Source organism: Gossypium arboreum, chromosome 2 (assembly GCF_025698485.1).
Source record: "Gossypium arboreum isolate Shixiya-1 chromosome 2, ASM2569848v2, whole genome shotgun sequence".
NCBI classification, from domain to species: Eukaryota; Viridiplantae; Streptophyta; class Magnoliopsida; order Malvales; family Malvaceae; genus Gossypium; species Gossypium arboreum.
The window spans coordinates 44514923-44531384 of NC_069071.1; positions in this window are offsets into that span (position 1 = coordinate 44514923).

The following is a 16462-nucleotide window of genomic DNA, read 5'->3' on the forward strand; positions in this document are numbered from 1 at the left end:
GCCTTATTTCTCTTTGGTTTCTACAAACTATACGGTTGATTTATTCGTCAAAAAGTAATGGTCCGACGGGTTTCTTCTAGTCATAAACTATAAAAACCTGTCAAGAGAAGGAAAAAGTAAATTAATTAGTAATAATTAAAAAAATTAAATTGCAAGAAAAATAAATGGCTAAAGTAATAAAAATTGAGTGTTCCTAATATCGTAGTTCCCCGGCAATGGTGCCAAAAACTTGATCGCGAGGTTTCATGATAGGTTTTAAATATTTATAATTACTCGTTCTTGGACTAACTATTATCACGATGTAGGCAAGTGTACCTATCGAATAGTAGTATAGTTTTAACAAGACCAGATTGTCAAACCCAAAGGAACTAAAAGTACTAGTAATGACTATCTTTTTATTATCTAGCCTAAGAATAATAGGGTTTTGTTTTAATTAACTAATTATCTAAACTAATAACGCACAGAGAAAAGAATTGGGGAATTGCTTTTACGAAAATCGATTGACTTAAGACAATACCTAAGGAAAAATCCACCTAGACTTTATTTGTTATTCTGGCTCCGAACCGGACGATTTATTCATTCAACTTGTTTCGTAGAGATCCCTAAGTTATGTTATTATCCCTATTCAAGACTAATAACATCTAATCCCTAGATTGAATAACCGAGACTTTTCTCTAATTAACACTCTAGGGTTGCATTAACTCGATCTATGGATCCCCTTATTAGGTTTCACCCTATTTCTAGCCGCGCAATCAACTCCACTTAATTATGATAAATGTACTCTTAGACAGGGTCTATTCCTCCTCTGAATAAGAGCTTATCTGGAATCAGTATCTTGGGATATCAAAACAAGAATTAAGAACACATAATTAAGAACAAGTTAAATATTTATCATACGATTCAGAAAATAATAACAAGATTCGTCTTAGGTTTCATTCCCCCTAGGTATTTAGGGGATTTAGTTCATAACTAAATAAGAAAACATCCCAGAAGAATAAAGAATACAAAACATAAAGAAAACCCAAAACTCCTGAAGGGAAATTGAGGAGAGATCTTCAGTCTTGATGATGAATCCGGCTTCTGAGATGGATCAATAGGCTTCCTTGGAGTAATTCCTTACTCCCCCTTCTCCGTCTCCCTTTTCTTCCTCCTCTAGGGTGTATTTATAGGCTTCGGAATGCCTAGAAGCCCTCAAAATTAGCCTTTTCCAAATTGGACTCAACTTGGGCTCGGCAGGGACACGCCCGTGGCACACGCCCGTGTTCGATTACTTCAGGCTGTGCTCGAGCTTGCGAAATTGACACGGCCGTATGGTCTACCTGTGTGAGGAGGTCCAGGCTGTGTTGATTCCGTACTTTGGCCTATTTTCTTCGTTTTTGGCCTGTTTCATGTTCCTTTCTCTCTCCTATGCTTTCCTAAGTGTAAAACATGAAATTAAAGCATTAGGAGTATCGAATTCACCAATTCAAATGGAAAATCATCCATAAAATGCGTTAAACATGGCAGAAAAATATGTATAAATTACGGTTTATCAAGAAGCTTAATATCTTCGTTCAACCCGTCTTCGAACTGTTTACACATAATTTCTTCAGTGGAAATGCCTTCTCGAGCATACTTACTCAATCTCACGAATCCTCTTTCGTACTCAGTTATAGTCATACAACCTTATTTCAATTCTAGAAATTCTTTGCGCTTTTGATCGATGAATCACAGACTTATATATTTCTTTCTGAACTCAGTTTGAAAGAATTCCTACGTGATTCGTCCTCTCAGCACCACAGACGTTAAAGTGTTCCACCTCTGGTATGCAGCATCTCTCAGAAGTGATATGACACATTTAACACATTTTGCTGGAGTACAAGACAGTCATCAAAAACTCGAATTGTATTCTCAAGCCAAAAGTTGGCTCTCTTATGATCATCGTCAACTGTAGCTCTAAACTCTTTAGCCTTGTACTTTCAAATTTTATCAGCCGGTGCCTTATTTATATGCAAAGATTCCAAACCTTGAGGAGATACAGGAATCGGTTGGGGAATAGGTGGGGGTGGAGGTTGCTGAGTAGCCGAGTTCATTTGAACAAACTCAGAGAACCACTCGTTCATCATTTGGAAAAAGGCTTCCTTGGCCTCTCCTTCATGACCTTCAGACGATACAGACGGTGCTGCTCCATGAATGAAGGCTGGCGTATGACTTTCTACATCATCAGAAACTACTCGATTGGGATCCATAGCTATATGAAAACATGATTTAAATCTGTCAGGAGATATCATACTATCACATGTTAAATATGGCATGTATAGCTAGACTCACACATGCTATATTAGTCCGAGAATTGACTAAACCGTAGCTCTAATACCAATAAATGTAACACCCCTAACCCGTATTTTTCGCTAAAATAGGGTTACAGAGCATTACCAAATAAATCTTACAAACAATCATACAATTCAAATTACAATTCTCATACTAATTAAAAACCATTCAAATACAATCATATAGTCCCTAACAAAAGCCCTCGAGACCCAAAAAAAGCATTAGAACTGGTTCGGGACTGAATCGAATACTTGATAAATTTTTAGAAAATATAGAAATTTTTCAAGCATGCCCGTGGACAGGCCATGTGTCTCATACGACTAAGAGACATGGTCGTGTCACAAGCTGTGTGGACATTTAAAATGGGATCACATGGCCATGTCCCAGCCCGTGTCCTACCAAGTGTAACTCTCTAACTTGGGTCACACGGCTAACCACACTCTCGTGTGACTAGCTCGTGTACCCTTCTAAATGGCCTCACACGGCCGTGTGCTATGCCATGTGAAAATTGGAGGGTATACTGACTTGTGCCACACGGCCAAGCCACACACTCGTGTGCTAACCCGTGTAAAGCTATTGACTTGGTTTCTAAATAAGTACCAGGGGACACACGGCCGCGTCACCTGACCGTATGCCACACAATACCATGTCACCTAACCCTGTACCATACACGACTGAGACACACGCTCGTGTGGACAAAAATAGGCAATTTTCCAAGCCACAGTTCTCACCCAAAATTGTAACAACCTAAACTCATCAAATAACATATGACTATATCATCAATAAGCACTCAAACCAACCATAACCAAGTCCAAATCATGCTACCAATACCAACAAATAACAATGCACATAAATATCACATTTGGGCATTCAAAATCAACCAATATCACATCCAAAAATCACCTAAATGGTTAACTTTATATATGCATTTTCTTGCCTAATACTTAGCATGCTAATACATTCTCAATTTCAACTATTTGCTACCTTCAATACCAATTCTCAACAAGACATTCACATAGCAATTATAAACCATATACCAAAGGCCATTTATACATTTTTACATATCCAAGCATATATATGGCAATCCAAATACACACAAAATGAAAATAACTACATATATACATACATGTACCAATATTTTCCAAATCAAGTCATATTACTTGACTAATTACATAACCAAAACGTATAGGCTTCCATTACCCAAATGACCTATACATGCCATACAACCAAAATACACAAATTTCAAAAGTACCAAAACAGCGGTTGGATAGTGTGATGAGATCTTCAAAAATTTCCAATCCGAGAAAGCTTTGAAATCGCTATAAAACATGAAAAAGTAAACAAAGTAAGCTATTAAGCTTAGTACGCTTGTATGGCTAAAATGTATATCTTACCATTCATTCACAATTTAAGTAAATAAACATAGCATAATGCAACTCAATTCGAATTCAAAAGCCTAACACATAATCAATCAATAGGTTAGTCATGAACTCACAAATTTCATAGATTCAATGCTTATACAATTCATGATCATATTTGTACCAATACATATCAATCTCTTACTCTTTCATATCATTAATATACCCACTGAACCATTTGGAATACCATTGGATACTTGGGAATCTTGCACACTAAGTGCTAATACATGGTTGAAACCATCTCAATCTCATATCTCATATAAATACTCACTCTTGAGGTATCGCCGGGTTTGCCCACACAAGTTGATGGTCAAGACGTAGCTACACGGTGCTGCTCTCACAAGTTGACGAGTAACTGCAACACATGCTGGAAAACACAGCCATCGATAGAACATACGGACAAGCACCCAAAACGCAGTAAGCCCTAATGATATGTCATTTGTATCGTATCTATTCCTAAGGTTTAACCGAGATTTCATAAGTTGCGTCAAATATTTCCATGAAGTCATATTAATCAAGAATATAATAATAAAGTATTTAAAACACAATTACTTTAATGTTTATTAACATACGAACTTACCTCGATCACAAAAATGACAAAATGGATCGACTAGTCCAAAACTTTATCTTTTCTCCGTTCTAGATCCATACGGGGCTTAACTTGATCTAAATAAATCAAATTCAATCCATTTAGTATTCATTTTATTCAATTCAACCCAAAATTCATAATATGGCAAAATTATTATTTTTCCGTAAACATTTAACTTTTTTACAATTTAGTCCCTAGCTCATAAAAATGCAAATTCATGTTATTTAATCAACACCCATGCTAGTCGGATTTCAATTAAGTCCTTAGCAAGTCCTATATTCCATTTTTTTTACATTTTTACCATGAACATTTTTCTATTTTTCAATTAAATCCCTAAATGGGAAATTCATTAAAAATTCCTTTACAAAAGTTGTTCAACTATCATCTAACATTCATTTTCATCCATCAAACATCAACAAAAATTAATATACTTTCATGGTAAAACCCTAGACCATTAACATTTTCACAAATTAGTCCCTAGGCTAGCTAGATTAAGCTACAATGACTCCCAAAACATAGAAATCATTAAAAACTGAGTCGAAAATCACTTACATGCATGGATGAGACATAACCAAACCTTCAGGCTCCGTTAATGGTGTTTTCCTAGGTTATTTTTGGTAGATGAATAACAAAGACAAGATGATAGCTTTTGTTTATTTGATTTTTACTTAATTTACTTATTTAGTTAGATATTTAACCTTTTTATTAATTTTTAAAAACAACATATATAATGTCCATAATAGCACACTCATAATATTAATGGTTTATTTACAATATAAACCCTCCAATCATTTAGTTTCATAGCTATTAAACCCTTTAACTTATAGAACTCCAGTTTTGTACTTTATGCGATTTAGTCCTTTTTATCGAATTGAGCATACCAACGATAAAATTTCTTACCGAACTTTTTATATGACACTACTAACATGTTGTAGACATTAAAATAATAATAAAATAAGTATTTCAACTTTAGATTTGTGGTCTTGAAACCACTATTTTGCTTCGACTAAAAATGGGTTGTTACACGAGAGATTTGCTTAAAGATAAGCCGAGATGGACCTTGGAAATAAAAATGATGGACAAGGTAATGGAGTCAATCATCTGCATAACCAAATCCTTGTTGCTGACGATAGGGATCGTGCCATAAGACAATATGCTGTGCCACTCTTCAATGAATTAAATCCGTGAATTAGGAGGCCAGATATCAAGGCACCCCAATTCAAGTTGAGCCAATGATGTTTCAAATTCTCCAAACAGTTAACTAGTTCAGTGGTTTGCCCTTGGAAGATCCATATCTTCACCTTTGATTATTCATGGGGGTGAGTGATTCTTTTAAGATAGCTGGGGTGGCTGAAGTGGCGTTACGATTGAAGTTGTTTCCGCACTCGTTTAAACATACATTTCACATACATTTTCAAATGTCATGAAATTATTATTCAACATCATTCACATTGTCCCTAATACGAGCCTATGAGGCCCTAAAATGCATTCAGGGTGGTTCGAGACTAAAATGATAACTTTAAAAATTTTTGAAACACTTAGAAAAATTTTCAAAATCCAGGGAACACACACCCGTGTGTCTTACACGGCCAAAGACACGCCCGTGTCATAGGCCATGTGGACATTTGAAATGGGATCACATGGCCGTATCCCAGCCCATGTCTGACCCCGTGTAACTCTTTGACTTTGGTCACTCAGCCAACCACACCCCCGTGTGACTATCCCGTGTGCTATTTGAAATGGCCACATGTAACAGCTTGATTTTGTGCCTAGTCAGAATAGTGGTTTCAAGACCACAAATCTGACAAGGAAAAATTTATTTTTATTATATTTTTATGGTCTACAGTTTCACGGAATGATTTTCTGAATTTTTTTTTTGAAAATTTTGACGTTTGGGCACTCAATTTATTTAAAAGGACTAAATTGTAAAAAGTGCAAAAGTTGAGTTCTACATGTTAGAGGTGTCCAATTTTTATAAAATTTTAAATTGGAGGTCCTTAAATGATAATTAGACCATTACTTAATTTTTTGGACAAAAATGGACATGAAATAGGTGAAATAGAATATTTTTAAGTTAGGGGCATTTTGGTCATTTCGTAATTAAAATGAATTAAAAACAAAATTAAAAGCCAATTTTTATCCATATTCAACCCCATGGCCGAATTTCACAAGGGGAAACCATGGCTAGGGTTTTTCAAGCTTCCAAGCTCGATTGTAAGTTCGTTCTAGTCCTATTTTTAATGATTTTTACATTTTTGAGATCCTCGTAACTCGGTTTAGCTATTTCTACCATTATTTTAAGCTAGGGTTTGTGTTTAAAAATTTACCCATGGATGAAATACATGTTTTTTGACGTTTTATGGAAGAATATGAAAGTTTGGAGTGTGATAAACAACTTTTACTAAGTGATTTTTGATGAAATTTCATAAAAGGACCTATTTGTAAAAGTTGTAAAATATGTGTAGAAAATGTGATTTAGTGAAAAAAGTGGGTTGCTATAAGAGGGAATATGAATCGGCTAGGCTTGGGTATTGAGAAAAATGGATACATTTCATTTTACGAGCCTAGGGGCAAATTTGTAAATATGTAAAACTTTAGAGTTAAAAATGTAATTTTTCCATAATATGATTTTTGGATTGATTTGAATAGTATAATAATTTAATAAGTCGAATGTGATATTATAGATCAAGAAAAACGAAGTTCGGACTTAGAACGGGGGAAAAACGAGTATTGGACAATTTGGTCCTTTTCACCATTTTAGGTCGAGGTAAGTTCATATGTTAATAAACATTATTGATTTGTGTTAATTATGCAATATTATTATATATTTTATTAAATTTTGAAAATTAAAGTAAACGTTTGAATGAGTAAAAACGTAGGATCGATCACGATCATTGCATGTGTAATATAAATTGAAGGTAAAAGACCATGGTTAGACCATGGCAATGTGCTAAGTGAAATAAGTGATTCGCATGTAAGGCCATATCTAGGATATGGCATTGTGCTAATTGAAATAAGACCATGTCATCTAAGTGAAATAAGTCCATGGCAATGTGCTAAATGAAATAAGACCATGGCATCTAAATGAAATAAGTCCATGGAAATGTGCTAAGTGAAATAAGACCATGGCATCTAAGTGAAATAAGTCCATGGCAATGTGCTAAGTGAAATATGTCCATGGCATCTAAGTGAAATAAGTCCATGGCATGGTGCCAAGTGAGAAATTTCCCGGTTGAACCTTAGTAATAAAATAACTTTGGACACAAGTATGGTACTATGTGAAGGCCACTTTGTGAATATAATAGCTTTGGAAACAAGTGTGGTACTATGTGAAGGCCACTTTATGAATAAAATAGCTTTGGACACAAGTGTGGTATTATGTGAAGGCCACTTTGTGAATAAAATAGCTTTGGCTACAAGGGTGGTACTATGTGAAGGCCACCGTGTATCCGTTATTATTCCGATGTGTTCAACGGGAAATGACTAGGTGTAACTGAATATGATTATGTGATGAATAAGTTGAGGAACGTGTGTGTAAACTTTGAGCAATGTGCTCAATATGTGATTGAACTTTGGTAAGATTGATATGGAGTAAGTGTTACAATGAAAGTTACTACAAAGAAAACATGAAAGAGTGAAATTTAGAAATAAAACAGTTTTGGACAGAAACAGTTGTGTGATTTTGAAAAATCAGAAAAAATGGTGGAAATCAAATTAGAGGTTGAATAAGATATGAAATTAAAACTTATTCAGTCCATTTTCACATAAAAGAAACGGTGTAAGCAAAAGAATTTTATATTACGAGATATTTGAAATTTTTTGAGACAGGGTCAGAATGATTTCGCAATCCTTTGTTATAACTTTGGAAAATCATTAAAATTTTATAAAAATAATTATTGGTTAGATTTTATATTTCTAAAATTATTATTGAGTTTATTTTCAGTAGAAATAAATAGAAACATGATCTGAATCTCATATGTTGAGATAATTAATTTTTAGTGAAGAAGGGTTGAAACTGTCAAACAGCAGAACAAGGGAGAATTTAAAGAATAAAATATACTTATTAGCTAGACCAAAAATTCTGAAAATTTTATAGTAAGAATACATGTGAGCCTAGTTTTATGGAAAATTAGCATATCTTAATTTGGAGTTTCGTAGCTCAAGATATAAATAATTTAGTGACTGTGACTCGAGTAGACAGCTTGAGATGAGCAAGAGTAAATAGTGGAACTATGTGCAATTATGATTGTATTATCTTGAGAACATATTGTGAGAATTGGTAAAAGCATGTTAATAAATTTCTTATTATTTATATACCAACTTACTAAGCTATATAGCTTACTCAGTTTATTTTCTGTGTTTATAATGTACTCAGGTTAGCTCGGGGTGGAAGTCGTCGGAGAACCTATCACACTTTCAAGCTAACAAATTGGGTATTGATGATTCTTATACTTAAGGTCATGGCATGTATAGGGGACTCGGTTATTTTTGTATGTGTCATAATTTTTTTGGCCTAAAATGCTGGCCTATGCTATTTAAAAGTTCATTGTTGAGTAAGGCCATTTGATGTTGGTATATTGCCTATATTATAAGTCCGTGATGATGGATTTCAAGGATATGTATGCTTACATGCATGGATGAATGAGTGGTGATATCTATGTGTGACGTAAATTTGTACGCAACAGCAAGTCAGATTAGTGTATGGGCTAGGGACATGGCTATGCGAGCCATATGGCCGTGTCTTAATATCACACAAGAGTGTGCCCCTGTTTTCATGAAAATTTTCAAAGTTTTCTAAAGTTCTCAGTTTGGTCTCGAACCATTTCCAAAGCATGTTAGGGACTTTTGAGATGAAATTGAAAAGTTTTAAATTTGAATGCAAATTCACGACTTGGTTTTATATGATAGCATGTGTTTATGTCCGGTAATGCCTTATACCCTGCTCCAGTGTCGAACACGAGTAAGGGGTGTTACACTACACACGTCCGTGTGCTAGGCCACACCAAACCTGTAGGGTATACTGACTTATAACACACGGACAAGTCATACGCTTGTGTGCTAGGCCGTGTGGAGCATACTGACTTGATTTCTAATTCAACACTAGGGGACACACGGCCGTGTAACTTGACCATGTGTCATACACGGCTAAGACAGACGCCCGTTTCTCTACCCGTGTAGACAAAAATAGTATATTTACCAAGCCATATTGCCACCCAAATTTGCATACACCTACACCAAACCAAATGGTACAACACAAGGCATAAATGGTCATTCAAACCAACCTTAACCAAGCCTAATTCATGCTAAATCCACACTATCTGTAACAGCCTGTTTTTAGGTCAAATCGGAATAGTGGTTTCGGGACCAAAAATCCAAAGTAAAAACATTTATTTTATTATTTTAATAAGGTTTATAGCATGATAGATTGATTATGTGAAATTTTTGTTAAGAAACTTTACCGTTTAAATGCTTAATTTGGTAAAAAGGACTAAATCGCGTAACGCGTAAAAGTTGAGTTCTATTGTTTAATTGTATCAAATAGCTATAGAACATTAAAGTAAAGGTCCTTAAGTGATAAATAGGCCAATTATAGTTAGTGGAGGATGATAGAATGGAAATTGGTGTAATTTTGAATTAATTTAAAGGTTAAAATTGTAATTTTGTTTGGTTTTTAGTGATTTCTACGTTTTTATAATCATTGCTTCGTATTCTAGTTAGCCCGTGTAACACCCCGAACCCGAGACCGTCGCCAGAGTCGAACACGAGGTGTTAACAGGCTTCAAACCACTTATTGAGAATTTCCCAGACAAGCTGCCAATCTGTGTACTAGTTGCTTCAAAAAGCATAACTTGGGTTTACCACTCTAAAATCAGTTTCGTAATTTTTCCCTGAAACTAAACTCATATGTCCATCTACAGATTTTTTTCTAGAATTTTTGGTCGAGCCAATTAATACAGTTTATTAGTTAAAGTCTCCCATGTTACAGCGGTCGACTACACTGACCTTTGTGCGTTACAACTCGAATAACTCCCTGTGCAGGGCTTAAATACTGATGCCGTTTGTTTCTATAGAAACTAGACTCGAAGAGGAATTTATAAATATATGGTATGACTCCTAATTATCTCTGGTTAGTTTATAATGAATTTCCAAAGTTGGAACAGGGGATCCAGAAACTGTTCTGGCCCTGTTTCACGAGAACTTTAATATCTCTTAACATATAACTCATATGACCGTTTCGTTTCTTCCATATGAAAGTAGATTCATCAAGGTTCATTTACATAATTTATTCACTATTTAATACCATTCCTACTATTTTTAGTGATTTTTCACATCCACATCACTGCTGCTGTCAGCATCTGCCTTTAAGGTAGGCTTTACCTATTTCATGATTTCCATGATTCAATTGGCCCTTTATGCATACATAGCACAAGTGTGATCATGATTAACCATTCCGATGGCTAATCGTTCAAAACAATTCCATACCTCATAATGATCAACATACAAATGATTATAGTACTATGCTAAAATCGTATATAAGCCATTTTCGCATGGCTATCCAAGTTTACACAAAACCGAAAGGTACATGACCTACAACAAAAGGGTAGTCCTATACATGCCATTTCAAAGTTCAACCAAAATTGTACCAAAATGGGGGCTTTGATAGTGTGGGAGACTTCGACGTCCAAAAATCCCGAGTCCGATAGCTGACGAGCCAAAATCTATAAACAAAGAAACAGAGAAAACGGAGTAAGCAATTTATGCTTAGTAAGTTTGAGCAAGAAATTTCAGCACAACAAAAGCATAGCATTCGTAAAGCTAATGGATAATTTCATATGCACAAATTCTCAATATCCTACTCATTTCACATTCCAACCCCTATGTTCATACATAAGGGATCATCTTAACCAAATACCGGAAACTCATTACTCGACTGAGCGAATATTATTCGAAGGGAATCAACTAATTGAAGCACATACGAACATACCTCATTGCTGGAATTTTTCAAGCGTATTAACTGAAAATTTTACAGCAAGATCGCTCATTCTCGAATCATGTACCTTCGGAATTTAACCGGATATAACGACTCGCTCAAATGCCTTCGGGACGAAGCCCGGTTATAGTGACTCGCACGAATGCCTTCGGACTTAACCCGGTTTAGTAACTTGCACAAATGCCTTCGGCTTAGCCGGATTTATTAACTCGCACAAATGCCTTGGATCCTAGTCCGGATATAGTCACTTAGCACAAAGCCTTCGGGACTTAGCCGGACATCATTCAATAACCGAGCACAATTATCAATCAATTATGACACATTCGTATTTCATTTTCAATAGCAAAACTCAAACACAAGGCACTTTTCACACTTGCAATTTCGGCTCAATAGCCACACACAAAGAGCATGATTTTAATTTGCTTTAAACATGATCTAATCAATTTAGAATTTAAGCTCTATTACTCAAGAACTTACCTAGGATGTCGTCGAACGATTTCAATGGCTATTCGACCACTTTTTCCTTCCCTTTGTCGGATCTAGTTCCCCTTTGCTCTTGAGCTTAATTTAACAAATAAATCGATTTAATCATTTGAGTATCGAAGAGGAATTCAAGGTACTTAGTCAATATATATACTCATTAGGCATCAAAGTCGCATATGTACGAAATCATGAATCGAACTCAACACATTAGTTAATATTCCTCTTAGTCAATTTTCTAAGCCAAGAATAGGCATCAATATGCTTCCTCTAACCGAATGCATGCACACCAATTTCCCTCATGTGGCGAATATGCATGTCCATGTTGAGGCCAATTATACACTTAATACCACACAAAAACAGCATACATTTTACTAACTAACGATTACATATCGTAGCTCAACACACATCTCTCATTTACTTCATAACAGAAACATCATCACAAGCAAATATACACCTTGAAATAGTATATATGTCATACCAATACATCATGTACAAACATATATACATATATATGTGCTAGAGCCGAATCTCAAGTTGATTGTAACTAATCCCGAACATAATTTCAAAACACAAATCTTACTTTCCATGCAATGAGCATAAATCACACTTTTGGATGTACCATGGCGAATACATCACAACACCATAATTTTGGTCATGATTAAACAAAGAACTTGATGTCTTACTCAAAAATACTAAAAAGAAAGTCCAAGAGCCATCAATCCACCATCACATATATCATTAGCAAGCTTCATATTTAACATGCAATGGCATTAACACAAAATCCACCTTGGCCAAATACCATCCCCATGATATAACAAAGGTTTGAACCATGGGCTAACAAGAGCATCAAGCTATCCACTAAAAACATGCATGAATCTCATGGCACAACCTCAAACATACCTTAATCTTGATGCAAGTATAGCCAAACCTCTTCCTAATCCTCTTCCAAACCAAGCATGAAGCAAAATTCCTCCTTCCCTCTAGTATTTTCGGTCAAGAGAGAATGAAAATGGATGAACAATTTTTTTCTTTTCTCTTCCTCAATACACAGCAATGGGGGTTCACTCACACACACATTTTTTTTTCTTTCTTTATTACCCATACTTATTTGTTTATTGTTTCTCCCTAATGCACCAACAAAACATGTTTCATGACATGTTTAGCCCATACTCCTTGTCATGGCCGACCACTAGAACTTGGGGGAATTTGACATGCAAGTCCTCCCCTTTGACTACATGCACTATTAGGTCCTTATAGATTAGCCTATCACTTTTCAAAAGTGTCACACAAGTCCTACTAACTGAATTCACATGCAATCGGCTAAATCAAGCTTGAAATTTTCACACATTCATAATTACATATTCTAGACAATAAATATTACGTTCAAACATTTCGGTGACTTCGGTTTAGCGGTCCCGAAACCACTTCCGACTAGGGTCAATTTTGGTGTCACAACTCTCCCCACTTAAGAAATTTTGGTCCCCAAAATCTTACCGGTAAATAGGTTTGGGTAACGCTCTTTCATAGAGTTCTCGGGTTCCCAAGTAGCTTCTTCCATCCCGTGTTTGAGCCATAACACTTTTACTAACGGAACCCTTTTGTTTCGCAACTCCTTTATTTCACGAGCTAGGATACGAATCGGTTCTTCTTCATAACTCATATCGGCTTGAATTTCAACCTCGATGGACTAATTACGTCGACGGATCGATCTATAGCGTCGAAGCATCGAAACATGAAAGACGTTAGAATCTTTTCAAGTTCGGGGGCAAAATCAAACGACACGAATCGCATCGACTCGTTCGGATATCCGATATGGCCCGATGAACCTCGGACTCAATTTGCCCTTGCGCCCAAATCGAGTATCTTTTCCAAGGCGAAACTTTAAGAAACACTTTATCTCCCACCGATACTCGATGTCTTTTTGTTTCAGATCCGCGCATTTCGACTTCGACGATCGGAGGCTATCTTGATTTTCACGGATTGCTTTTACTTTCATTCAGCATCTTTAATCAAATCCACTCCAAAATTTTACTTTCACCGAGCTCGGTCCAAAACAATGGTGTACGGCATTTACGCCGCATAAGGCCTCGTAAGGCGCCATCTTAAAACTTGATTGAAAACCATTGTTGTAAGCGAATTCAATCAAAGGTAAATATCGTTCCCATGAACCATCGAACTCGAGGATGCAACATCTCAACATATCTTCAAGTATCTCGAATTATCCGCTCGGATTGACCATCGGTTTGAGGGTGAAAGGCGGTCTTTGAAATGCAACTTGGTACCCAAAGCTTCTTGCAATTTCTTCCAAAATCGCGAGGTGAACCTCGGATCTCTATCCCACACAATGTAAATCGGTACCCGTGTAATCTCACAATCGAAACGTACAATTCAGCTAGTTTATCCAATGAAAATCCGTATGCATAGGGATAAAGTGAGCCGACTTAGTCATCTATCAACAACAACCCAAATCGCATCCTTCTTACTTGTCGACAATGGCGGTCCGGACACAAAGTCCATTGTGACTCGATCCCATTTCCACTCGGGTATCGTGATCGGTCAAGTAACCTCAAGGCACTTGATGTTCCGCTTTCACTTGTTGACATATTAAACATCTCAAACAAAGTTGGAGATGTCTCGTTTCATACCATGCCACCAAAATCGACGTTTCAAATCATTGTACATCTTCGTACTCCCGGGTGGATTGCCATTCGGCTACAATGGGCTTCGTTCGTAATTATTCAAATAAGTTTCAATTCCTTGGAACACAGACGACTTGAACCTCAAACAATCGTCATCATCAATTTGAAACTCCGATTCCTTGTTTGGAACACACTCAGCTGCTTTTGCAACCAACTCATCATCAACTTTCTGAGCTTCACGAATTTGATGAGTCAACAATGGTTTGGCCTTTAATTCGGCTACTAACACATTGTCGGGTAGAATAGACAAGTGTACATTCATCGCTTGTAAAGCAAACAGTGATTTCCGGCTTAAGGCGTCCACAACCACATTAGCCTTTCCCGGGTGATAATCAATGACAAGCTCATAATCTTTTAACAACTCGAGCCAACGTCTTTGTCGCAGATTTAAGTCTCTTTGAGTCATCAAATATTTGAGACTTTTGTGGTCCGAATACACATGGCACTTCTCACCTAATAAGTAATGTCGCCATATCTTTAAGGTGAATACGATGGCAGCCAATTCGAGATCATGGGTCGGATAATTTTTCTCATGTGCCTTTAATTGTCTCGACGCATAGGCCACAACTCGACCTTCTTGCATCAATACGCAACCTAACCCAAGTAGGAGGCGTCACTATAGATGACAAACTCTTTGCCGATTCGGCCGCACTAATATGGAGCTTCGGTCAAATGAGTTTTCAATTGATCGAAACTTTTTCGACACTTTTCCGTCCATTCAAACTTGACATCTTTCTAAAGTTTTCGTCATGGGTGTGGCTATCATCGAGAATCCTTTTACAAACCGTCGGTAGTAACCGCAAGTCCCAAAAGGCTCGAACCTCAAGAATATTTCTTGGAGGCTTCAGCTAAGTATGGCTGAAATTTTGCTCGGTCGACTCGAATACCCGATGCAGATACCACATGACCCAAGAAGCTAACCTCTCTTAACCGTAACTCACACTTCTTGAACTTAGCATATAACCGCCTATCCCGTAATATTTGTAACACTAATCTCGTGTGCTCGCATGTTCGGCCTCATCTCTTGAATAGACCAGATGTCGTCAATGAACACAACTACGAACCGATCCAAATATGGTCTAAAATCCGATTCATCAAATCCATAAATACCGCAGGGCATTAGTGAGCCCAAACGGCATCACTAAGAACTCGTAGTGACCATATCTCGCTCTAAAGGCGCTTTTGGGTATATCCGATCTCGGATTAAGAATCGATAATAGCCCGATCTCAAATCTATTTTTGAGAACACCGAGGCTCCTTCAGCTTGATCGAACAAATCATCGATACGTGATAACAGATATTTGTTCTTTATTGTCACTTTATTGTCGACGATAGTCGATACATAACCTCATGGTTCCGTCCTTCTTTTCACAAACAACACCGGTGCACCCCAAGGTGAAAAACTCAGGCGAGCAAAACCTCTATCCACCAACTCTTGCAACCGAGCTTTCAACTCCTTTAATTCGTTGGTGCCATACGACACGGAGCTATCGAAATCGGTGTGGTCCCTGTACAAGCTCAATACCAAACTCTATCTCCCAAACAGTGGCAAACCCGGTAATTCTTGGGAAAACATCCGGTATTCACAAACCACCCAGCATGATTCGGGTTTTATTTCTAGCTCCTTATCATCAATTACATACGCAAGGTATGCTTCACACCCCTTTCTTACATGTTTCTGGGCCAACATTGATGATATTACAGCTAGCAACCCCTTCAAGTCCGTAGACTCAACTCAGATCTTTTCGTTATTTGCGCACCTCAAATCAATAGTCTTGCTTTTGCAATTCACAACTGCATCATGCACGCTCAACCAAACCAAACCAAGAATAACATCAAATTCATCGAACGGCAAAAGCATCAAGTCCGCCGGAAAACAGGAACCTCAAATTACTAGGGGGCATTTCTTACACACTTTGTCGACCAAAGACGTAACGACCCAAGGATTTGACACCAATTACGAACTCAAGAG